Genomic DNA, 26,890 nt, shown 5'->3' with positions numbered 1-26,890 from the left:
TGGTAGCAGCGTTTTTGCAGGGGATCGCGTAGCAACGAGTACGCGGAGGAAAAGTTTCGTGCCGCGTAAACCTGTTGCCAGTCTTCGATCTGATCCATCTCTGTTTATATCTCAGTGATACCGGAATGTTCTTTTCGACATTCTGATTCCGTCAAGTGTGGGAATAACGAGAAGAAAATTTCCTTTATACAGAACAAAACAAACGTCATCCGAGAGTCTCTTCGCCTATTCTCTCAGTACCTTCTCATCTAGAACCTTATCGTTCCATTTAATTTTAAATATTCTCTTACAACACCAAATTCCAGAATTTTTCAGTTTCTTCACATGTTCCCTCAATTCATATACAGGGTGTATAGTAATTAATGGCGTAAACGTATACGGGTGAAATTACACTATACTAGAAGCAAAAAAGTCTCAGTAAACATAGGATCTAAAATGCATCCCTTAAGAGCTACGAGCATTTTTCATCTTCGATACTGTGGAACAAATGTCTTGTACTTCAAGTTCTTTGCTTTCCATGGTTTGGGCAGTGGTAGTATGGACTAAAATAAGAAAAAAATGTTCAGCAAACATGCGCTCTAAAACGCATAATTCAAAAGTTACGAGCACCTGATCATTAGAAGAGTTGTGTTTCAAAGTAGCAAAGATGAACAACTACTCATAGCTCTCAAGGTATCATTTTAGAGCACATGTTTACTGGACTTTTTTTCTTGTTTTGGTCCATACTATCAGTTCCCAGAATATGGAAAGCAAAGAAGTTGCAGTAGAAGAGATTTGTTTCATAGTATCGAAGATGAACAATTGCTCGTAGCACTTAAGGGATGCATTTTCGATCCTATGTTTACTGAGACTTTTTTTGCTTCTAGTATCGTGCACTTTCAACTGTATGCGTTTATGCAATTAATTATGATACACCCTGTACATCGGTGTAATCCAGATCTGCTGCTGCAAAATCGTTTTCATTAATTTCGTATATACACGACGAACCAAAAATGTTAATCATATTAAACAGGACTGCATATTTTACATATACGAAGACTAGTTAGTGGCTGCTGCTTCGTTCGCGTCAACAAAGGTCTGCACAGATTTGTTTATTTAATTTTTGTTTCTATTTTTTTTTTTAATCGAATTCTTATGCTGATCACGAATAGCAACTTTTCCAAACTTTTCACACTAATTAAGGCCACAGGAGCATGGTCTTTTCCGAATGTACTTCTCACTAAAAAATAATTCTCATAGCTGAAGTACCACGTTTTTGTTCTTCGCACCTTTTCCGTTCTTGTGGTCATATTTACACAGTCATTTTCATCCCCTAAGACATATTTCTTTATATTTTATTGAAAAGTGAAATCTCAGTTTACATAGATTTAGCCTCAAATATTTTTTAATGTAACTAAATATTTTCTTAAAAATTTTCATTCCCTATTTCACACAGTTAGGGGCTAGATTTTCAGAAACAGTGAAGTTTTTTATTTTTAACACAGAAGCCAAATACAATTTTTGTAGGTTTACTTTGAAATTACTTTCTTTTGGAAATCATTTCATAAAATTTTTCATTCCCTATTTCACTCCTTTAGGATTGTTTTTTTTGTTTCTAACAGAGAATTCAAATATCAATTTTCGTAGATGTAGCTTTGAGAAAGCCTAAGAAATTCTTTAATAATGATTTATTTTCAAAAAACCTTTCACCCACTATTTTACCCTCTTAATGGATGAATTTCCAAAAATGCTTTATCACATTTTTTTAATTTCCTAATGAGAAACTATATACCAATTTTTCTAGTTCTGCTTCAAATCTGTCATAGCAGTGACGTATTTTCAAAAACGATTTCATCCGATTTTTCTCGCTCTTAGGAATGGAAGTTTGAAGAGGCCTTTCTTAAACGATACGTACAGTTTAAGGATCAGACGCTCTCCACATTTCAAGTTTCTATACTTAGCGATTTGGCCTGGGCGTTGATTAGTCGGTGAGTCAGTCTGGTCAAATTTTACCCCTTTAGTGGCTGAACTTCCGAAAACGGTGAAACAAGTATTTGTTCATTTCTAACCGACAAACCAAATACCAGTTCTCAAAGATTTTGCTTAAAAATGCATTCACAATTAAATGTTTTCATAAAACATTTCATCCCCAGTTTTAAGTTATTAGGGTTTGAATTTCCAAAAACATTAATTATGTACGTTTTTAAATTTGTAGCACACAAGCCAAATACAAATTTTCATTGATTTTACTCCAGAAATGCTTTCATAATGAAATATTTCCTTAAGAACTTTCATTCCCTTTTCCAACCACACAGGCGTTGAGTTTCCAAAAACAGTAAATGGTATACTTTCTTATTTCAGCCGAGAAGTCAAATTCAAAAAACATGTTCAAATGTGTGTGAAATCTTATGGGACTTAACTACTAAAGTCATCAATCCCTAAGCTTACACACTACTTAACCCAAATTATCCTAAGGACAAAAACACACATCCGTGCCCGTGGGAGGACTCGAACCTCCGCCGGGACCAGCCGCACAGTCCATGACTGCAGCGCCCTAGACCGCTCGGCTAATCCCGCGCGGCGAAGTCAAATTCAAGTTTTCATTGATTTGGCTTTCAAAATGCTTTCGCAATGAAACATTTTCATAAAAAATTCTATCCCTTATTTCAGCTCCTTAGGGGCTGAATTCCAAAAAGTTCTGAAACATTTTATTTTTAAATTTCCGATGGAGAAGTCAAAAAACAATTGCCATAGATGTCGCTTTAAATACACTTTAATAGTTCTTTAATAACGATTTATATTCAAAAACTTTTTCGCCCTCATAGTGATAAGATTTTCAAAAATGCAGGCATCCATATTTCTTTATTTCTAACCCGAAACAAAATACCAATTTTCGTAGCTGTAGCTTCAAAATTGCCAAAATAGCGACCTACTTTCAAAAAGCCTTTCAACCCCTATTTCACCTCCTCAGTGATAGAATATCGAAAAATCACTTTTGAAACGACGCCTGAAGTATAGGATAAACAATCCTTGCAAATATTGAGTTTCTGTCCTTAGTGGATTTGGGCTGGGTGGTGATTAGTCAGTGCATCTTTCAACACGATTGAGCACCCGTTCATAATGCACGGCCTGTGGTGGAGTGGTTACACGACAACAACATACCTGTAACGGACTGGCTTGTACCGAGTAATGACATGAATCCTTTAGAACACCTTTGGGATGTTTTGGACCGCCGACACTAGCAGTACGACTAGCAGCAAACATAATTGCAGGACACTTATTATTAACCTTATTAGGAAACACAGGACCATCTATAGCAATAAACTTAATTTCACTACTAATTATTGGACAAATACTTATATTAATCCTAGAATCAACAGTAGCCAGGCCTCACCGACCGACATCGATAGCCCTCCTCAGTGGAGCATTCCGTGAAGAATGGGCTGCCATTCCCCAGGAATTCTTCCAGCGCCTGATTGAACGTATGCCTGCGAGAGTGGAACGTGTCATCAAGTCTAAGGGTGTGCCAACACCATATTCAATTCCAGCATTACCGATGGAGGGCTCCACGAACTTGTAAGCAATTTTCAGCCAGGTGCCCGGATGCTTTTGATCACATAGTGTAAGTATATGAGGGAATTATCAGTTTATATTATTAAAATAATTAAGGATATCAGTTTTTTGAGTTAATGGTATGGAATTACATTCTCATACGATTCGCAAGTCCATATGTAACGAGTTAGGAGATAAAATTTGAAAATATTCACAAAAGAGATTTCTATTTATACACCAGTAACAATAGGTTACACTGGAAACTAAAAATCTGCACTGAAGAAACAATCGTGCTGAATATCAACAAAAACTGCCCACAAAAAATGCTTTTGATTAAAACTCTTTATACTGAAATAACAACAAATAAACTTCAAAACACGCTTGTACAACTTCCACGCTACCTCTACATCTACATCTACATGACTACTCTGCAATTCACATTTAAGTGCTTGGCACAGGGTTCATCAAACCACAATCATACTATCTCTCTACCATTCCACTCCCGAACAGCGCGCGGGAAAAACGAACACCTAAACCTTTCTGTTCGAGCTCTGATTTCTGTTATTTTATTTTGATGATCATTCCTACCTATGTAGGTTGGGCTCAACAAAATATTTTCGCATTCGGAAGAGAAAGTTGGTGACTGAAATTTCGTAAATAGATCTCGCCGCGACGAAAAACGTCTTCGCTTTAATGACTTCCATCTCAATTCGCGTATCATATCTGCCACACTCTCTCCCCTATTACGTGATAATACAAAACGAGCTGCCCTTTTTTGCACCCTCTCGATGTCCTCCGCCAATCCCACCTGGTAAGGATCCCACACCGCGCAGCAATATTCTAACAGAGGACGAACGAGTGTAGTGTAAGTTGTCTCTTTAGTGGACTTGTTGCATCTTCTAAGTGACCTGCCGATGAAACGCAACCTTTGGCTTGCCTTCCCCACAATATTGTCTATGTGGTCTTTCCAACTGAAGTTGTTCGTAATTTTAACACCCAGGTACTTAGTTGAATTGACCGCCTTGAGAATTGTACTATTTATCGAGTAATCGAGTTTCAACGGATTTTTTTGGAACTTATGTGGATCACCTCACACTTTTCGTTATTTAGCCACCTGCCACACCATACAGCAATCTTTTCTAAATCGCTTTGCAACTGATACTGGTCTTCGGATGACCTTACTAGACGGTAAATTACAGCATCATCTGCGAACAACCTAAGAGAACTGCTCAGATTGTCACCCAGGTCATTTATATAGACCAGGAACAGCAGAGGTCCCAGGACGCTTCCCTGGGGAACACCTGATATCACTTCAGTTTTACTCGATGATTTGCCGTCTATTACTACGAACTGCGACCTTCCTGACAGGAAATCACGAATCCAGTCGCACAACTGAGACGATACCCCATAGGCCCGCAGCTTGATTAGAAGTCGCTTGTGAGGAACGGTGTCAAAAGCTTTCCGGAAATCTAGAAATACGGAATCAACTTGAGATCCCCTGCTATCTGTAAAGCTGTGATTTTAAGATCTCACGTCTAATCTTATGAATGGGTTCAATTCTTGGGTTGTTTGTGTAGTGTGGCAGAGCCTATATTCGACCAGGTGAATGTGTGAAACTTCGGAAATGCTAAATCTGCGGTTAAATTCAGTCGCAGAAAATCTTTCGTAAAAATTAATGAGAGTTCTTCAGTGAGTTAATAGTCTTCACTCAAGATTTCAGAATGGTGGAAGAATCCCCTCTTCTTGCTCCTTACCCCCAATATATCCTGTGGACCATTATGTAATTGAGTATTTAATGCTGTAACACGGGTCGAAAACGATGTACAATGCGAAAGTCCATTACAAATTTTCAGGGCATGTGAATCGTTATGGCAATGTTGCTCTTTATTTTGTGTTCCAAACTACATTTTTTTCATTCAAGGTGCAACAAACCAACACATGGACAGAGCACAGCACTATTCGTCATGATAGTCACGTAATCGTCATTCTTAGAAATTCACCGACAGTGTTCGACATGGAAGACTCAGTGCAAAACCATCTCCTCCTGCCCCCTCTTCCTCTATCTTCTCTGCTTTTCTCTCTGTCCCTGTTTTCCTTTCCCACGCTATCCATCTCCTCCTTTTCCCCTTCTTTGTCCCTTTCTCACTCTTCTCTATCTGTCCATCTCCTCATCACAACATTTGCGTCCATGTCCTCCTTGCCTCTCTCTGTCCATCCCTTCCTCTCCCCCCACCCCTTTCTTTCTCCACTTTATCGCCTCTACCCAAATAGCTGATTGCTGATTCTTACTTACACAGTTCTTCTTTACAGATAGTAAGTAACATGTGTGCCAAGTTTGGTTGAAATTGGTCCAGGGGTTTAAGAGGAGCTTCCTACCTACAGCTTCGTCCGCACACGCGCGTGTCATACATATTTCACATGCATTTAATACATTTCGCACATATTAGTACGCATAGTACGCATGTTTATCCTGTATCTTTTGTGAATTTCCTCCTGCAGTTTCGTTTGCGGGCATCTCAATTTTTATGACGTAATTTCTCCTCAATTATGCGTTGCATTACGACATAACATTGCAGGTGCCTTCAGAAGCGATATGAATACTGACTGCGAAATGTGTTGCGAATAAAATTAGTAGCAAAGAAATAATAAATTTAAACGTCATGCATGCGGCGGTAGTTTGTCACGCATCTTAGCTTTTATGACGTCATGTCTCCCGAACCATGTGCCGTACAGTGATATAATTTTGTAGATACATTCTGCGGTGTCTGTAGATATTAAATGCGGAATATGAAGTGAAAAAATCTGGCAGCAAAGAATTAATAAAGTAAAACTTCAGGCTTGATGTGGCAGTTTTTCACACATCTCATTGTTTATGATGTCATATCTGCTGGACTATGTGTACTACAGTGAAAATGAAGTAACATAAAATCTTATTTCCCTTCAAACATTTTGCGGGGGTTGTCAAAGAGAAACAGTTTCTTAATTGTTCCAAGTTGCATGTAAAGTTAGCTGTAAGACGCTAGGACCTGTCAAATAGTTGAATGAATTCAGGGACGTAGCGCATCGTGTTCCACACTCATTTTTCACCTCCAAAACGGTAAATGATATGTATATCATGTTTGATTCAAATCGATCCAGTGGTTTAGGAGGCGATGTGGAAAATACGTATATATATATATATATATATATATATATATATATATATATATATATATATATATATGCATCTTTATAACATGTATGGACATCAGAATCAAAATCAAATCTTATAGTACAGCCTAACCAAGAGATTTGAGAGACTTGACATAAAACTGAATTATCCAAAACTATTTTTGATCTGTCTGGATGCTATCCTTAGAATGCTATTATTTTCGTTTTATTAGCAGCTATTTAATAGTTACGCTTATAACCTAGTTCGTTCCGCTGATTCTGGTCTTTGGAGATAATCTTCATTCTTCTGAGTAATACCGATGTCATCTCTAAGTAGAAGCACATTTCAGGTATTGTTCATTCGTTATCTAAATTCGTTTGTTTACTCTTCATTTACACTTACGAAGAATGATGTCGATGTTGTATTTGGTAACCGTGATAGCGTTACGGAGATGTTTAGCAAACTCAAGTGGCAGATTCTGCAAGAGAGGCGCTCTGCATCGCGGTGTAGCTTGCTCGCCAGGTTTCGAGAAGGTGCGTTTCTGGATGAGGTATCGAACATATTGCTTCCCCCTACTTATACCTCCCGAGGAGATCACGAATGTAAAATTAGAGAGATTCGAGCGCGGACGGAGGGTTTCAGACAGTCGTTCTTCCCGCGAACCATAGGCGACTGGAACAGAAAAGGGAGGTAATGACAGTGGCACGTAAAGTGCCCTCCGCCACACACCGTTGGGTGGCTTGCGGAGTATAAATGTAGATGCAGATGTAGAAAAATGGTAGGTGACAGTTCACACCGTTGTCTTATATCTTCGTTAATAATTGTTTCTTATAACTGATTCTCATTTGTGTTTATTAAATGTGTTTCACTTGTGTCAAGACATTTTATTACCTCTATTAGGTGATAAAAATATCCTCATTCAGATATAAACTTTCATTGGCTGCCACGCCTCACAGGGTAAAAAGCCTCCTCTAGGTCTGTACAGGCAACATGGCTTTCAGTCTTGAATTCTCTGTGTCTTTCTATAACCTTTTTAATTACAAACACATTGTACTTGCTTGAAGTCTTCTTGTCTTATTGTCATCTTCAGAAATAATAGTTTCCGTGATTTTTTATGTGATTATTGATTATCTCTCAGTATATTTGGCAGCCACTATTTAGAAGTCATTACTTTTCACAGTTTTGAAAAGAGAGCTGTACATCAAGGGTGTGGGATTCCAGCAGTTTGTCAAATATATATTTATTAACTGTAAAGCTCTTTAATCTAGTGATGATGCTCAATGTTTAATCTGTTCTGCATTTATTCCGTCTTTACCGGTAGTTATTCTGTTTTTCGCGCTTTTCGAAGCCTCTTGTGCTGCTCCATAGTAAATGGCTCTACTTTTACACTGTACATATATTCTCCAGCGTCATCTTCGGCCATCTGTGTACATCAAAAGCTTGTATAATGATTTATGCATTGTTCATTAGCCATAATGTTCAGTTAGGCAGTGACTTTTCCTTCCTTGTTCAGGGCTCTCATGACTCTGTATGCACATTGCTGTATAATGTGTTGGACGTTTTGTAAGACGCTTATGAACAGGTCCCAAAACGTTTGGTGTGCATGACGCACTATTTGATTTGCAGCGTTCCTTTTTAATTTGCATTTTTCCCAACTCTCTGAACTTTTGCTGTAGAAATTTCAAATAATTTTCTTTAATGGCTTTTTTCATTTCTGTGTTCTACGTTCAGAATTGTTTCTTCACATCTGTTTCCTCCTTTTACCAAGTGATTCTGAGGCTGCTTCGATGGCGCATGTCTTAGTATTATTCCGTTCTGTATCGAAGTGTTCTTTATTAACTGGTAGTGAAACACACGTTTCTTGGAGTTTGTGCTGATAAGTTTCCTAATATTACACTGAGGCGCAAAAAAAAGCTAGAAAATATAGTATAAGAATGCGTGTTCAAATACAGATATATGTAAACAGGTAGGATACGGCTTGGCGCTGTGATCAACAACGCCCAAATAAGAAAACACGTGTCTACCGCAATTGTTACATCCGTTACTGCTGCCGCAGTGGCAGGTTATCAAGTAAGTTTGAACGTGGTGTTATAGCCAGCGCACCAGTGATGGGACAGGGCATCTCCGAGATAGATTTTTCGGTACGACCATTTAACGAGCGTTCCCTGAGTGTTAGGAATACAGTAAAAAATCAAATCTCCGACATCCTGCGGCCGGAGTAAAGATACTGCAAGAACCGGAAAAACGACGACTGAAGAGAATAATTCAACGTGACATAAATGCAACCCTTTCACAAATTTGCTGCAGATTTCAATGCTGGTACATCAACAAGTATGAGCGTACGAATCATTCAACGAAACATCATCGATATGGGTTTTCAGAGCCGTAGGCTCACCCGTGCCCCCTTGATGACTGCACGACTCTAAGTTTTACGCCTCGCCTCTGCTCGTCAGCACCGACATTGGACTGTTGATGACTGGAAACATGTTACCTGGTCGGACGAGTCTCGTTTCAAATTGTATGGAGCGGATAGACGTGTACTGGTATGGAGACAACCTAATGAATCCATGGACCCTGCTTGTCAGTAGGGGACTGCTCAAGCTGGTCAAGGCACTGTAATGGTATGGGGCGTGTGCAATTGCAGTGCTATGGGACCCCTGATACGTCTGGGTACGACTCTGACAAGTGACAAATACGTAAACATCCTGTCTCATCACCCGCTTCCATTCATGTCCATTGTGCATCCTGACGGACTTGGGAAATTCTAGCAGGACAATGCGACACCCACACGTCCAGAATTGCTACAGAGTGGCTCCTGGAACACTCATCTGAGTTTAATCACTGCCACTGGCCACCAAAATCCCCAGACATGAACATTATTGAGCATATCTGGGATGCATTGGAAAGTGCTGTTCACAAGAGGTCTCGACCGGCCCGTAGTCTTACGTATTGATGGACAGCACTGCCGGATTCATGGTGTCAATATCCTCCAGCACTACTTCAGACATTATTCCTAGTCCTTGCCACGCCGTGTTGCGACACTTCTGCTTGCTCGCTCGGATCATACACGATATTAAGCAGGTGTATCAGTTTCTTTGGCTCTTCACTGTGTAACACCTATTTTCGACATATTTTGTATCTGAATCGAGATTTCTATGTATGTTTATAGTGCTGCGTATGTAGAATGTTGTAGCTGTCATGGAAATTCATTGACTATATATGCATATTCCAATTATGTGAATTTTCTGGATGATGTTGTTTGAAATGTGCTTGAGGATTTAGATAACAACTGACAACTGGAATGATTGTTATATAATGTACTGTTATGAAACGTCCCCTTAGGAAAATTATACATGACTGTGCTTAAACTGACACACAATATTTTTAGCGCAACGCAATCTGACTTTCAAAAATCCCTACAAAAGGATGGCCCTGACTAACATTAACCTATACCTTTCACAAATCACTTACCTCACAAAAATCTTCATTACTCGAACTACTGCAATACAGCGAGCGCCACTACTGCCAGCTAAATAAAAGATTCAAACTACGGAAGGCACTAACTACTAGTAGGCATAGTTAGCAAATGAAAGATTTTAATAGAGAAAAACAATGTATTTACCTTAACAGTCATAATGTATACAGCAGTTCATGACATACATTTTTACAAATATCAAACCTCCGCCATTTCTCTCCCCACATCCACCACTGCTGGCGGCTCACCTCCAACTCCGCAACGCTACGCGCTGTTCACATCCAGCTGCCGCTGCCCAACACTACAATGGTAGACAACAATGCAAACTAGCACACAGAGCGTTACGTAACGTTGCCAATAAGAAAACATAAAAAGCCTACTTACACTGTAAATGGCTTGGTCTATAGTTAGGGAACGTAGGTTTAAATGTAGAAGATGTGAGGAAGCCCCATAACTACGGAAGTAGCCTGGCCGAATGGAAAAGGTGTGGTTGGCGTCTTTTGTGACTGCTAAGGAGTCTGGACTGAGCAATGCCGTGGTTAGGGTCTCGCAAGCAGTAGCTGATCATTGTGGCTCATATTATTGGAGTTTTGAGGCCAGAGGAGCTTAAGAGCATTATGTATGGGCCTCGGATGCTCATTTGGTGATAATATTATCATGACATGGTTTTTGGCCCTATAAAATTATAGTTCCGACGCCAAGAAGATCTGTAACAGGGCGAGGCCAACAGAACTTTCATGACTGCATCGCCACCATGTTAGCAGCCACTGAAAATTAAGCCACCAGTACCAACAGCCTTCCACTAAATTGTTTATATTTGGCACTCTGCAAATGGACTGAAGAGAATGCTTGTGTAGTTCTCTTAATGAGCATGGCTATTCAAACAATGAAAGCTTACAGACCCTCATGTACTTGGCTAATTACTTAATGAAGCAAAACAATGCCTTCTTCAGAGCCAATGTAGCTAGATTTGCTTTCTGTTAAATTGCTACAAACAGAGTATAAGAAAGAAATATTTACTGTATTAACTATTATAATGCAAGTTAGTTAATACGCAGGCATAGAGACTCTGTACTAAGTAGTAACGTTTTAGAGTATGATCCTTAACAGATCCCCTGATTTAAATCAGAATCATTTCATGCTCTTTCCTGTTTAGTATTGCTACTAATTTCATCTGTGTTGGTGATTGGTTCTATATCTGCCGCATTCATTCAAGATACATGTTGCTGAAAGGCATATGTTCCTGATTGCTCTCTCATCCGCCATTTGTTTGTCTGGCTTTCAATTTAGTAGTACATTTATCTGCAGGGTTAGGTTAATGCGTTGTAATGTGAACAGATATAAAGAAAGAGTTTAGTGGGTATGTAAATGAAGGTTAGGTTAGCCTTAGCACTGCTTGCTGCTTTATTATATTGCTTGACACAACAATGCCTAATTAGGCTGGCGACCGATATTATTATGTAATATTAAACTTGCTTTTGTGCTGGAAGAACGTCTATTCCTGACCCACTTGTTTACTGTTGATTATACTCTGCTGGCGTATTTCGGAAACGAATTCCAGTTTGATTGTTCTGTTCCCATTTGGTTATCTCACGGTCACAACTTTATCAAAAATTCCTTGCACAGGTTTAACGTTAGCATCGATTGCCGTTTAAGCTAGTCGGTGTTACCGTTACAAGTGTATATCTAGAATTTCTGTGCATATGCACCTGTGATACAAAATTAACTCGGAAATAGCAGAAAGTGTCGAATTTTTCCTTAACAATTATTTATCAGCACCGCCAACCTTCAACACCCATACAGTTGTTTCAGACTGTTCTGACCTTGCTATATTTCCAATCTTTTATTACTCATCTCCTCCTTCTCCCCATCTCTGTTTAGCTGATCCATTATCTTCATTCTGCACATCTCAGTCCATCTGCTCCTCTCCCCTCTCTCAGTCCATCTCTTCGTCTTCCCTCTTCCTGTCCATTTCCTCCTCCCCATCCCATTGATTATCTCTTCCTCCTCTCTTCCTCTGCCCATATATTCCTCCCCCCGGCTCTGCTCATCTCCTCCTCCTTACGTGCTCTGTCCATCCCTTCCCCATCCCTCTCTCTGTCCCCTCACCCACTCTCTCTGTCCATCTGCTAATCCTCCTATATCTTTTTCTTCCACCTCTTTGTCTGTCCACCCTCTCCTCCCCTTTCTCTCTCCACGTTATCACCCTCATCGCAAAAGGATACTGGCGGTTCTAATCCCCACTGTATTTCTTGCTGATCGTAACTGTATGAATGCTATACCGGAGATCTTCACAAAAGCTATCGGCAACCCTTCGGGCACCCCGGGCACGCGTGCTGCCTATTTGGCCCCTGCACGCCTCAGCGTCGCGAATTCGCCCTGTCGCAGGAACGCAGGTGGCGGTACCAGCGCTAGCAAAGACCTCCACGCACGTGATCTGAAAATAATACATTGAGTATTCCGCAGCCGGCCGCTATGAAGTCGGCTCCAGAGTTGCCCAAGTCAGTTCTTCCGGCTTCGAGAGCCTGTCCTAGCCTCCGTGTATGTGCTACTCACTCCATCGTCTTAGGACCCACGCCGCTTTCTTTAGCATTCATCGTCTGTTAGTATGCTGGTATTATTCAGGATAATTTCATCAGACTTAGAATACTTACCATAGTAGTGTATTTGTCTACGAAAATCCCAATAGTGTTACTTTGTAAATCTCTGGAACCACCACACAGTCATGTGTGCCTGTGAGACACAGTAACTGTCGTTTTGTTACTATCGTCTAAGCGAATTTGGTTTAAATCTTTCCAGACACATAGGATGAGCGAACATGTCAAATATGTCTGTAGCAAATTTCACCCTGCAGATTTATTTTCACGTAGCTCAATGTTCATGATGTACCTCCTGAAATATGTGCTTACTGTGACTTTATTCTGCAGTTATATCGATCGGCATGTATGGATATTGTTTCCGATATGTTCTGTGAAAGGAGTTAGTAGTAATGAAGTATGCATGATGCGGCAGGTTTTCGTGCATCTCAGTGTTTATGAGGTCATATCTTTTGAACTTTTATTTATTTAATCGTGTCAGAAACATCGTACATAAAATCAGAATGATTAACACATACATATCAAGTATATAACAAATACAAAAAGAGTATAAAAGTATACAGATATATAAGCAGGGTCAAGTAGTTTTTTATTTTATGAAGTCTTGGACCAGGACCTGGCCACGTTCAGCGCTTCCGGGGTGGCATTCATCAAATCCTGCATGGTGCAGGTGCTTGGGCACAGCGCACACTGCGTGAGGTGGATGTTGGTTTGAGTGTGTCCACAGTCACACAGCGCCGGTTCATTTGAGAGGCCATATTTGCGCATATTCTCTTTGGATCGTGTGACACAAGAGCGCAGCCTATCTTTTGAACTATGTGTCATACAATGATATATTTTCCTTGGTACAATCAGTGCCATATGTGTTACTGCATGAACACGGAAAATACAGTAAGTGATAAATTTCTGTCCTTTAAGCATGTTGTGGGTGTTGTCAGAGAAAAAAGTTTCGTAAACGTAAAAGGCTTCGTAAAGTTTGTTGCAAGTCAAGTGCTTTCAATTGTCAAATAAAGGATGACTGAAGTAAGGGTATTCGTACGTCGCAGCACTTTTGCACCCTCACACCCCTTTAATAGGATGGTTGTCCTAATCAACAAAGCGATTCTTTGCAGACAATGAGTACTATACAATACGTAATCAAAAGTATCCGAACACCTTGCTGAAAATGACACAAATTCGTGGCGCCATCCATTGATATAGCTGAAATTCAATATGGTGTTGGCACAGCGTTAGCATTAATGACAGCTTCCACTCTTGCAGGCATACGTTCAGTTAGGTGCTGCAAGGTTTTTTGGGGAATGGCAGCCCATTCTTCACGGAGTGTTGCACAGAGGAGAGGCATTGATGTCGGCCGGTGAGGTCTGGCAGGAAGTCGGCGTTCCAAAAATAATGGTTCAAATGGCTAAGTGGAACTCTCTTTATTTCAATACAATCACTTGAACCCACATCCATCTGAACCTACTTCCTATAGTCTAGCCTTAGCCCAAAAATGGTTCAAATGGTTCGAAGCACTATGGGACTTAACATCTCAGGTCATCAGTCCCTTAGACTTAGAACTACTTAAACCTAACTGACCCAAGGACATCACACACATCCATACCCGAGGCAGGATTCGAACCTGCGACTGTAGCAGCCACGTGGTTCCGGACTGAAGCGCCTAGAACCGCTCGGTCACAACGGCCGGTTTAGTCGGCGTTCCAAAACGTCCCAAAGGTGTTCTATAGGACTCAGGTCAGGACTCTGTGCAGGCCAGTGCATTGCAGCGATATTTTTGTCGTGTAACTGCTCCACCACAGGCCGTGCATTATGAACAGGTGCTCGATCGTCTTGAAAGATGCAATCGCGATCCCCGAATTGCTCCTCAACGGTGGGAAGCGAGAAGGTGCTTAAAACATCAATGTAGGCCTGTGATATGACAGTGCGGCGCAAAATAACAAGGGTGCAAGCCCCGTTCATGAAAAACACGACCACAGCATAACACCACCGTCTCGGCATTTTACTGTTGACACGACACACGCTGGCGGATGACATTCACCAGGAATTCGCCATAACCACACCCTGACATCTGATCGCCAAACTAAGTATCGTGATTCATCGCTCCAAACAACGTTTTTCCCCTGTTCAGTTGTCCAATGTTTACGCTCCTTACACCAAGCGAGGCATCGTTTGACATTTACCGGCGTGAAGTGTGTTTTATGAGCAGCAATGAAATCCAAGTTTTCTCACCTCCCGCCTAACTGTCACAGTACTTACAGTGGATCCTGATGCAGTTTGGAATTCCTGTCTGATTGTCTGGATAGATGTCTGCCTATTACACGTAACGACCCTCTTCAACTGTCGGCGGTCTCTGTTAGTCAATAGACGAGGTCGGCTCAAAATGGTTCAAATGGCTCTGAGCACTATGGGACTTAACAGCTGTGGTCATCGTTCCCCTAGAACTTAGAACTACTGAATACTGAAACCTAACTAGCCTAAGGACATCACACACATCCATGCCCGAGGCAGGATTCAAACCTGCGACCGTAGCAGTCGCGCGGTTCCGGACTGCGCGCCTAGAACCGCGAGACCACCGCGGCCGGCCGAGGTCGGCCTGTACGCTTTTGTGCTGTACGTGTCCTTTCACGTTTCCGCTTCACTATCATATCGGAAACAGTGGACCTACTGATGTTTAGGAGTGTGGAAATCTCGCGTACAGACGTATGCCACAAGTGACGCCAAATCACCTGAACACTTTCGAAGTCCATGAGTTCCGCGGAGCGCCCCATTTTGCTCTCTCACAATGTGTAATGACTACTGAGGTCGCTGATATGGAGTACCTGGCAGTAGGTGGCAGCACAGTGCACCTAATATGAAAAACGTATGTTTTTGGTGGTGTCCAGAGACTTTCGATCACATACTGTATATGTACCAAGGTTAGCTGAAGTGGTTTAGGAGAGATGTCGAACATACCAATACATACCTACATTCATTTTTACTAAATGTATTGATTTCTCCAAGGTATCATTTGTAATACATTTAATTTGTTTGTTTCGAATTTATTCTTATAATGATCATTGTTCTGCCATGTATTGTAGCTCTTGTGCTGTAAATTGCGATAGTTTTTCTCACTGTGGCCACTCAACGTAGTAAATAGTGTGCATAACACGAATTCCAATATTAGTGATGCTGCGAATCAGCATCTACGCTTGTTCTGCTTTTGTCCCATCATTTTTCAAGACGATGTATCCCTTCCACCTTTTAAGCACTCAGTGTTGCGTGAGTGAGGCGTTCTTATTGTAAATGATGCTGAAGTTCCGAGCATCTAGAAGAAATAACAATAAAAGGCCATTTGTCGTCAGTACGAGACTTTATTTTTCACTTAGGACGTCTGACTGTAACGATTTAGATTAGGTTTTTCCTTGTCTTATTCTGCTAATTTCGAGTTTCTCTGCCGCCCATAAATGTTATCACTCTTTTATCTGGGGACTATGTGTTTGATTGTTGCTTGCTGATAACCATCATGGCATCTTGGAAATTTTAAAGATCCATTATGTCGCCTATAATTGCCAAACGATAAACAGGAAGTCTAGAAAGTAATTACCATTTAATTATAGTTTCCTGGTTATGAAGAACCTACTCACAGGCTGACTTAGTAACGCTTCTGGAACTATGATAAATATTTGGCAAGGTGTACTCCTCCACGAGTGGACTGAGAATTTCCAAGTAAATCTGCGTTGACGAATGCCGTTATTGTCCAAATGTGCTCACATGACACTGCATAGGTGTGGGAGAGGGAGGGTAGCCAGAGGTGCGGGCATGGTGTACTTCTATTCGAGGAGTGTTCAATAATTAAGGCAACGCATTTTTCTGAAAGCAGGTTGGTTTTATTCAGGCTTCCAATAAAAGATATTATTTCTGACTCTTCTGGCTGCTAAACCCTAATTTTCTACATATTCTCCATTTAATGAGGCGGCCTTACGCCACCTTACTGGAAGGGCCAGTTTTGCCGCATGGTACCATTCCACTGGATGACGTCGTATCCAACGTCTTTCTGCATCAGTAACCTCCACTTCCATGTACTGCTTCCCGCGGAATACATATTTCATTGTGCCCAACTGATAATAGTCGGTATGAGCAAGATCCAGGCTGTAGAGTGGATGAGGAAGAACTGTCAAATGAAGTTTTGTGAGCCCCTCTGGGTGCACAGACTTATGTGAGGCCTTGCATTGTCGCGAAGAAGGCACAGTTCGTTTGCATTTTCGTGGCGACGAATTCGCTGAAGTGGTTTCCTCCATTTCCAGAGGATAGGACAGCAGTGTGCGATCGGCCGGCACGTGGGAGATAGTACAGGGTTGCGGACCTTGTTGCGACGATGACAGGTGCGTCGTCCAACGACTTACCATGCTTTTGTTTACTGCCAGGTCTCCGTACACATTCTGCTAGCCTCCATGAATACTGAGGTACTCTAGTTTTTCGATAAAAGAAGCGTAATGATAGCTCTCTGCTTGGAACGCATTTCTGTTACAGACACCATTTTGAAGACTATGTATAGCGCCCCCACTTTCCGGAACTTCATGAAACTATCGGAGCTGGAACTGAAGCAGGAATATTCCACTACGTTTTAAAACAAATTCCGCATTTTTTAGCTGAAACTGAGTCACAAAATATGTGTACATTACTTATTGAACATCCCTCTTATTTTGAAGAGGAATGGCGACCTGTAAGTAGCCAAAAACCAGTTCTACTCTTGCGCTAAAATCCTGCATAATATCAACTTCTAAACGATATTCTTTAAACAAAAGGTGTGCCTGTACTGTATTTTTTCCCTTTACTTGAGTGCGAGGAAATGATTTCCCCACGCCCTTTCCACCGAGTCAGGGCGCCCTTGTTTTTGTCAACTTGCATTACCAAGTCCTCTTACATTCACTTCAGTATTACAAGTTTAGCGCCCATAAAGTATATTGGGATTGTTTTCATATCTGAGTATCTATGTTTCTGCATTGTGAACACTCAGGTGAAAGATTTCAAATTTTTCTTCTCTGTTTCGAACTTCGTATCAGAGTCTCGTGAAATGCAGCAGATCGTGCACGATTTAGCTGTTCTGTAAATTATGCCAACCCTGTCAGCGGCTACATCCAGTGGTATATTGCAAATGCCTGTGTTTACGTTTTCGGCATTCCTGTCGCTGGAATTGAATGTCCCGGTGCGACGTTGCGGTGTGTTCCGCTGCGGGTGGCATCCGACTGTCGCCATGCGTCAGTTAGTGACCCAGAGTCAAATGGAGTTTTCCATCATATATTTCATGCCAGCAGTTTATAACAGTTTTATAGCACTGAGAATGCTTTATTACTACGCGAACGCAGGCCACTTTCTCCCTTTAATTACTCTGAAAGCATTCAGAGAATGCCCAAAATCACGTTACGCTATTAGCTACAACTATTGAAAAAATTTTACGTTACCTTCACTCTGTGTCGTTGGAATACGTTGGTGCACAAGAAAAGTTAGGTTAATTTGCGTAATGGATATTTTATTCTTAGCATAGTGCTATGCATTCAGTCTGATTCTTCAATCTCCGCTACATTTGAATAAGCCCACCAGAGTGATGAATTCAGTTCATTTATGGAAACAGCCGCACCGAGACAGACGCTCCTCGTATTGTTCGCCATAGCTTAACTCTATTTTTCTCAGAATTTCGAATATTTTGTACCATTTTACACTGCCTGACTTTTTTTACAGGTCGAAAAAAATTAAAAACGTGCCTGAAGAAAAATCAAGACACGTTCATATGGTTTGTAGGCGTGGGAAAAGCTTTCCGCAATGTAAAATGCTGCAAGATGTTCGAAATTTTGAGAAAAATAGGAGTAAGGTGCAGGGAAAGACGAGTAATATAAAGTATGTACAAGAAAAGAGAAGATAGATTGAGAACGGAAGACGAAGAACAAAAAATTCGGATTAATAAGCGTGTGAGAAAAGGTTGTAGTTTTTCGCCTCTACTATTCAATCTAAATATCGAAGAAGCAATGACGGAAACAAAAATAGTTTCAAAAGTGGAATAAGAATTCAGGTGGAATGAATACAAATCATAAATTTGCTGATGATATTGCTACCGTTAGTGAAGACGAAGAAGAGTTAGATAATGGAATAAACATTCTAATGAGAGCAGAATGTGGACTGAGTGTAAACAAAAGAAAGATGAAAGTAATGAGATGTAACAGAAATAAAATTAGCGAGAAGGCCAAGATCAGAACTGATTATGAGAAAGTAGGTGAAGTTAAGGAATTGCGCTATCTTGGGAGCAAAATAAACCATGACAAGCAAGGCAGACATAAAATATAGACCATGTGCTGGTCTAGCGAAGAGAACATTCTTGGCCAAAAGAAATATACTAATATCAAACATAGGCCTTAATTTGAACAATATGTAACCTCCCTACAAAAGTTTAAAATAAATAATAATAATAGTATGATTCTAATTTAGTGTAACCTCCCCACAAAATTCTTTCTCATTTGACCTCCCTCACAAAATTCTTTCTGATTTAATCTAAGCTCAAAATTCATTCACACTTAGCGTAACATCACAACAGAAAAATTCCTAAACCTCTCAACAGTAAAAATTATAATTATGTCGTTCACATTCAGTGTAACGTCCCAATAAAAAAAATAAATTCAGTAACCTAGTAATAAAACAATGTAACTAAACTCTCAATTAAATTGTCGCTCACTTATGACTTTTCAATAATTCACTGTGAATTTAACCTGGTAAATTTCGGACGACAGCAGTGCTGCGTCATGGCCCTGAAAGATCATTCTGAATAAAAAAAGGAAAAATTCTTACCTCAATAAAGTCGCCGGATATATCTGCTGTTACAATAAATTTTTCCAGCACAGCTCTGTGCAATGCTGGCCGATATATCTCTCATTTATGAAAGGAAGCAACTGATTTTTTTATTGCAATAATCGGGATGATCATGGATGGGAGAAATTAGTAAATCCTTTAAATTGAAATGAATGGTCGTTAAAAGTTACTTTTTATAAGGAAAATTATTATTACGAGAGTTTTAAAACTCACATGCGACTTGAGATAACATTACTATATATGTACGAGGCTGCTTTTTTTACCTTATACAATAATACTCAGGCTCCGACATCGCTGCACCGCGACCGGGCCAGCCAACACGATACGCCATACCAGACCAGAGCAGACTCCAGACTAGCAACAACTTACTGCTACAGCTACACAGTTCCTACTGCAGTCAACACTGCTCTCTGGTCAGAGACCTTGCATATCGCAGGCAGCGCATGAGCAATACATCGAAATTACATCTGCTCGGACCTCTTACATAAACCTCCACTGGGGGGACAAAAATTTGGCAGCAATGGTGAGTCAATTGGACTTGCCATGAGCAACAAATTTTTCTAAAATCTACTTAATTAACTAAGTTTACAGTCACAGAGTATATACATATATATATAAGTGCAGAACATGAAATGAAATAGAGTGCACATGCACTGAGTACAGAACATATCAAGCAATGACAAAATATACACGCAATGAGTACAAAAAACATTAACAAATGACATAAAGTGCACACGCACTGTATATATTTTTTACCATTTTACAAGAACTAGGATACGCAATGAGTACAAAACATATTAATAAATGACATAAAGTGCACACGCACTGTATATATATATATATATATATTTTTACCATTTTATAAGAAATAGGAAAGGAAAGGGAAGGATTGAATCATGGTTGTAGCACAGTAGGTTGCACGTTGCTGCACTGAAAGTCCATATCTTTCTACAGAAGCACAACACCAAGTGAGACAATCTGAAGTTCTCTTCCCAGAAGTATTAATCAGTGTAGCCAAGACACTGAAATGTCGTATTAATATTCAATGTTATCATTTTGGTAGTACATTAGGTACACCAAACAGTGGGACCATAATAACATCTCCATCGTTCAAGGTGGTGGACAGCATGATGTGTCAACACCCCACTCTTTCACCAACGTAGAATTAGTGCAAAATCCAAATATAGTGCTCCATGATCATGAGGATGGACAGGACAAACGAATATTGCAGTAATTTCTGGTAATTAGGTCAGAAGGTGAAGAAAATTAAGTCTTATGCTAGTCATCATTGAGAATTTCATTAGTCTATCAACCGATTTGAGTAATTGTTGGCACTCATTACCTAGTTACTAAATATTTCTGTACTATGTATGGAGTATTATAGAACATTATTCATAAGTCATCTGATTACACTAAATATAGGCACTCATTGGCCAGTTACAATCCATTTTTATGCATTATTCAGAAGTGATCATTCAAAGCAAGAGTTAATTAATGGCATACCATTTACATAATTCATCTAATTATAGTAATCATTGGCACTCATTGGCCAGTTACAAACCATTTTTATGCGTTATTCAGAAGTGATCATTCAAAGCAAGAGTTAATTAATGGCATAGCATTAACATAATTCATCTAGTTATAGTAATCATTGCCACTCATTGGCCAGTTACTAAACATTTTTATGCATTGTTCAGAAGTCATCATTCAAAACAGGAGTTAATGAGTGTAGCATCAAGCTACTGGTATTCATATATAATAGCATGTAAGTGACATAAGACAAATTTAAAGTATGAGAAACAGTGGCATTCATTGGCCAGTTATAAAGTATTCATATAGTTTTATAAAACATTATTCAGTATTATTCAGAAGTCATCATTCAAAATGAGAGTTAATTATTGGCATAGCATTTATAGAGTATAACAAAAATATTATTTACAGAAATTATTGGCATAGCATTTATGCATTATTACAAAACATCATTCAGTATTACTCAGAACTCATAATTCAAGTGACATAAGACATATTTAAAATGTAACACACTGTAACTATTACTCAAGGTCTGTGTTCCAATAATACATAAATATAATGGATTCAATACATCTGACAAATCTGCATTATATTTAGTACTATAAATATCTCTTAAACTAGTAGCATTATTTGGGACTGGTAATACTTTTTTTTGTGCCAGCAATGCATTGCGTTGGAATCGATAATTAATTGCTGGGGCACGAAAATATTTGCTTTTGACTTATTGCTGCAAATAAGGATTAGTAATGTCATTCGTCATGAGTCAGCTGTAGCAAGGTTATGAAACAAGCAGAGTATATGTGCTCCCATTCATGAATGACACACACAAATTGGTAATAAAAATGCAAGTACTAGAACAGGTTTACCATCTGCTCGGACCTCTTACAAATAAATGTCTGGGAATGTCCGTTTCGAGCACAGAATCATATGGTAGCTATTCGCGGACAGTAGGACAACTTGAAGGAAGAGAATCAAGGGGTAGACGTGTTGCTACAGAAGAACGTTGAACATCATGTGGTCTTAAAAGATAAGGAACGACGAGTTTCTCTGCAGAATCGAAGAACAAAGGAAAGGATGTAGACCACTGGCAAGAACAATGGACAGCATGATAGGACATGCGTTAAGGCGTCAGGCCATAACTTCCATGGTACTAGAGGAAGCTGTGGAGATGAAAAACTGTAGAGGAAGACAGAGATTTGAATACATCGAATAAACAATGGAGGGCGAAGGGTGCAAGTGCTGCTCTGAGATGAAGAGGCAGGCTCAGTCAAGGAGTTCGTAACGGGCTGCATCAAATGAGGCAGAAAAAAAACCTTGACCTCTTACTCTTTGCTTCGGTGTAAATTATGACTTCGATTCATGATACACTCAGAAGCAGAAAGGATTTTATACTGCAACAGTAATTATAAGGAGGTCTTATATACGCGTATAAGTCAATGCAAAATTATCAACTCACTTAATCCTCATAACACGACCTGAAAGTACACTCCTGGAAATTGAAATAAGAACACCGTGAATTCATTGTCCCAGGAAGGGGAAACTTTATTGACACATTCCTGGGGTCAGATACATCACATGATCACACTGACAGAACCACAGGCACATAGACACAGGCAACAGAGCATGCACAATGTCGGCATTAGTACAGTGTATGTCCACCTTTCGCAGCAATGCAGGCTGCTATTCTCCCATGGAGACGATCGTAGAGATGCTGGATGTAGTCCTGTGGAACGGCTTGCCATGCCATTTCCACCTGGCGCCTCAGTTGGACCAGCCTTCGTGCTGGACGTGCAGACCGCGTGAGACGACGCTTCATCCAGTCCCAAACATGCTCAATGGGGGACAGATCCGGAGATCTTGCTGGCCAGGGTAGTTGACTCACACCTTCTAGAGCACGTTGGGTGGCACGGGATACATGCGGACGTGCATTGTCCTGTTGGAACAGCAAGTTCCCTTGCCGGTCTAGGAATGGTAGAACGATGGGTTCGATGACGGTTTGGATGTGCCGTGCACTATTCAGTGTCCCCTCGACGATCACCAGTGGTGTACGGCCAGTGTAGGAGATCGCTCCCCACACCATGATGCCGGGTGATGGCCCTGTGTGCCTCGGTCGTATGCAGTCCTGGTTGTGGCGCTCACCTGCACGGCGCCAAATACACATACGACCATCATTGGCACCAAGGCAGAAGCGACTCTCATCGCTGAAGACGACACGTCTCCATTCGTCCCTCCATTCACGCCTGTCGCGACACCACTGGAGGCGGGCTGCACGATGTTGGGGCGTGAGCGGAAGACGGCCTAACGGTGTGCGGGACCGTAGCCCAGCTTCATGGAGACGGTTGCGAATGGTCCTCGCCGATACCCCAGGAGCAACAGTGTCCCTAATTTTCTGGGAAGTGGCGGTGCGGTCCCCTACGGCACTGCGTAGGATCCTACGGTCTTGGCGTGCATCCGTGCGTCGCTGCGGTCCGGTCCCAGGTCGACGGGCACGTGCACCTTCCGCCGACCACTGGCGACAACATCGATGTACTGTGGAGACCTCACGCCCCACGTGTTGAGCAATTCGGCGGTACGTCCACCCGGCCTCCCGCATGCCCACTATACGCCCTCGCTCAAAGTCCGTCAACTGCACATACGGTTCACGCCCACGCTGTCGCGGCATGCTACCAGTGTTAAAGACTGCGATGGAGCTCCGTATGCCACGGCAAACTGGCTGACACTGACGGCGGCGGTGCACAAATGCTGCGCAGCTAGCGCCATTCGACGGCCAACACCGCGGTTCCTGGTGTGTCCGCTGTGCCGTGCGTGTGATCATTGCTTGTACAGCCCTCTCGCAGTGTCCGGAGCAAGTATGGTGGGTCTGACACACCGGTGTCAATGTGTTCTTTTTTCCATTTCCAGGAGTGTATGTTTGCATCCTCTCTTAAAGAGAGAACGAGTGCAATGGGGATGTAAAATCCCCGCTATATCGTCTGACACATAGGGGCAATAAGCATGATTCGCAGTAGTTACACTAACGGGAAAAGTCGCAGCGCAAAGAAGGAGTTATACAACATAAACGAAAGTTAGTGGGCATGTTTGTACATATTAAAGATGATGTTTATTCAGATTTCACGCCAGGTGCATGAGAGTGGCGTTAGTAGCACCACTATGAGGATGCAAATCAGGTCTGTTCTGAATACACGCTTTAGTGATCATGAGCGTTAATTATCTTTGAGACTGGACGCGGCGAGTTAATGTTAGTCAAGAATACCTTTAAGGCTGGCAAAGACACCATCGTCAACACCTTCCTGAGTTTGAACGACATCGTGTAATAGACCTAAGAAAAGTTTTATGTTACTTCTGCGATATTGCAGAAAGACTTGCCAGGATTCTAATCACTACACATGATTACTGGCAGCTGCGGTCACGGAAATGTAACGCCGCAAGAAGACGGAACTCCGAATGGCCACGTGTCACTACAAGGTTCTGGCGCATCGGACTGCATATGTAGCGGCAATTGGAGCAGCAGTTGGCACGGCAGAGACGCATTGAACTGTTACAAATCGGTTACTTCAAGGACAGCTCCGAGCCAGACCCCCTGCAGCGTGCATTCCACTGACCCCAAACCACCGCCATTTGCGACTTCTGTGGTGTTTAGCGGGAACTCATTGTAAGGTATGGTGGAGGTCTGTTGCGTTTCGGGATGAACGCTGGTTCTACCTCGATACCAGTGATGGCTGTGTGTTGGTTATGAGGAGGGCAGCTGAGGTACTGGAAACAATCTGTGTGGTAGACGCACAGGGGCTCCACGTGGAGTTGTGGACTGCTTGCGATTTCGTATAACAGCACAAGCATTCTTGTAATGTGCCAATGCACGCTGACTGCAAATTTGTGCGTCAGTGTGGTGATTCGGTCTTTTGTGCCGCCATTCATAAACACCATTCCAGGGCATGATTCCCAACAGGATAACACTGGCCCACATACCGCTGTTGTAACCCAACATCCTCGGCAGTGTGTCGACATGTTGCCTTGGCCTGCTCAGTCACGGGATCTGTTGCCACTCGAGTATGTATGGAACATCATCGGACGACAACTCCAGCATCATATACAACCAACATTAACCGTCACTATATTGACCGAGCAATTGCAACAGGCAAGGAATTTCATCCCACAAACTGACATCCGCTACCTGCACAACAAAATACATCCACGTTTGCATCCTTACCTTCAACATTCCGGCTGTTACACCGTTTATTAATGTACCAGCATTTCGCATTTGCAATAGCGTATCTCGTACTTATATTAACCTGTGATCTTGCAATGTTACCTACAAATCTTTTCCAGAAATTTCATTACTATACATTAAAAATTTTTTAGTGTTGTGATTTTTTTCCCGTCAGTGTATATTCAAGATCGCCACAGATTCTCGGAGTTCTGACACCAGAAACTCATGTTTTGCTTGCTGTAAAATGATTGCAAAAATTATCAAATTATCCTTGCCAGTGGCAACTTGTCTGAATATCGAATTGTGCCTCTTGAAACACCAAGCACTTCGGCTACCATGGCAACGTAAGCACCCATGACAAGAACAGTAACAATTTGTCCACGTTCGATGTCACGTAGCTCCGAAACAATTCACTCGCAAGTACACAGAACATTTCCAACGTATTGAGATCATGCAGAGGTGCCGTTCGTGATAAATTACAACACTGCACAGCGCAGCCTGCAGGCTTGGCTATCATTTGCATTTCTCGCGGTGTCTCCATACTTTTGGCCAACCGCTGTTCTGTCACTTTGCAGCCACAGACTTTGGCATTCGTGGCAGACGACACAGTAGATTAATAATATGGATGCCGTTTTTTACCGAACAGCTTATCAGCTATTATTTTTATTACCTGTCATAGGTCGTGCGTTAAATACACTCCTGGAAATTGAAATAAGAACACCGTGAATTCATTGTCCCAGGAAGGGGAAACTTTATTGACACATTCCTGGGGTCAGATACATCACATGATCACACTGACAGAACCACAGGCACATAGACACAGGCAACAGAGCATGCACAATGTCGGCACTAGTACAGTGTATATCCACCTTTCGCAGTAATGCAGGCTGCTATTCTCCCATGGAGACGATCTTAGAGATGCTGTATGTAGTCCTGTGGAACGGCTTGCCATGCCATTTCCACCTGGCGCCTCAGTTGGACCAGCGTTCGTGCTGGACGTGCAGACCGCGTGAGACGACGCTTCATCCAGTCCCGAACATGCTCAATGGGGGACAGATCCGGAGATCTTGCTGGCCAGGGTAGTTGACTTACACCTTCTAGAGCACGTTGGGTGGCACGGGATACATGCGGACGTGCATTGTCCTGTTGGAACAGCAAGTTCCCTTGTCGGTCTAGGAATGGTAGAACGATGGGTTCGATGACGGTTTGGATGTACCGTGCACTATTCAGTGTCCCCTCGACGATCACCAGTGGTGTACGGCCAGTGTAGGAGATCGCTCCCCACACCATGATGCCGGGTGTTGGCCCTGTGTGCCTCGGTCGTATGCAGTCCTGATTGTGGCGCTCACCTGCACGGCGCCAAACACGCATACGACCATCATTGGCACCAAGGCAGAGGCGACTCTCATCGCTGAAGACGACACGTCTCCATTCGTCCCTCCATTCACGCCTGTCGCGACACCACTGGAGGCGGGCTGCACGATGTTGGGGCGTGAGCGGAAGACGGCCTAACGGTGTGCGGGACCGTAGCCCAGCTTCATGGAGACGGTTGCGAATGGTCCCCG

The sequence above is a fragment of the Schistocerca cancellata genome, chromosome 9 (genome assembly GCF_023864275.1).
Source record: "Schistocerca cancellata isolate TAMUIC-IGC-003103 chromosome 9, iqSchCanc2.1, whole genome shotgun sequence".
Taxonomy (NCBI): Eukaryota; Metazoa; Arthropoda; class Insecta; order Orthoptera; family Acrididae; genus Schistocerca; species Schistocerca cancellata.
This window is presented reverse-complemented; position numbering follows the sequence as displayed.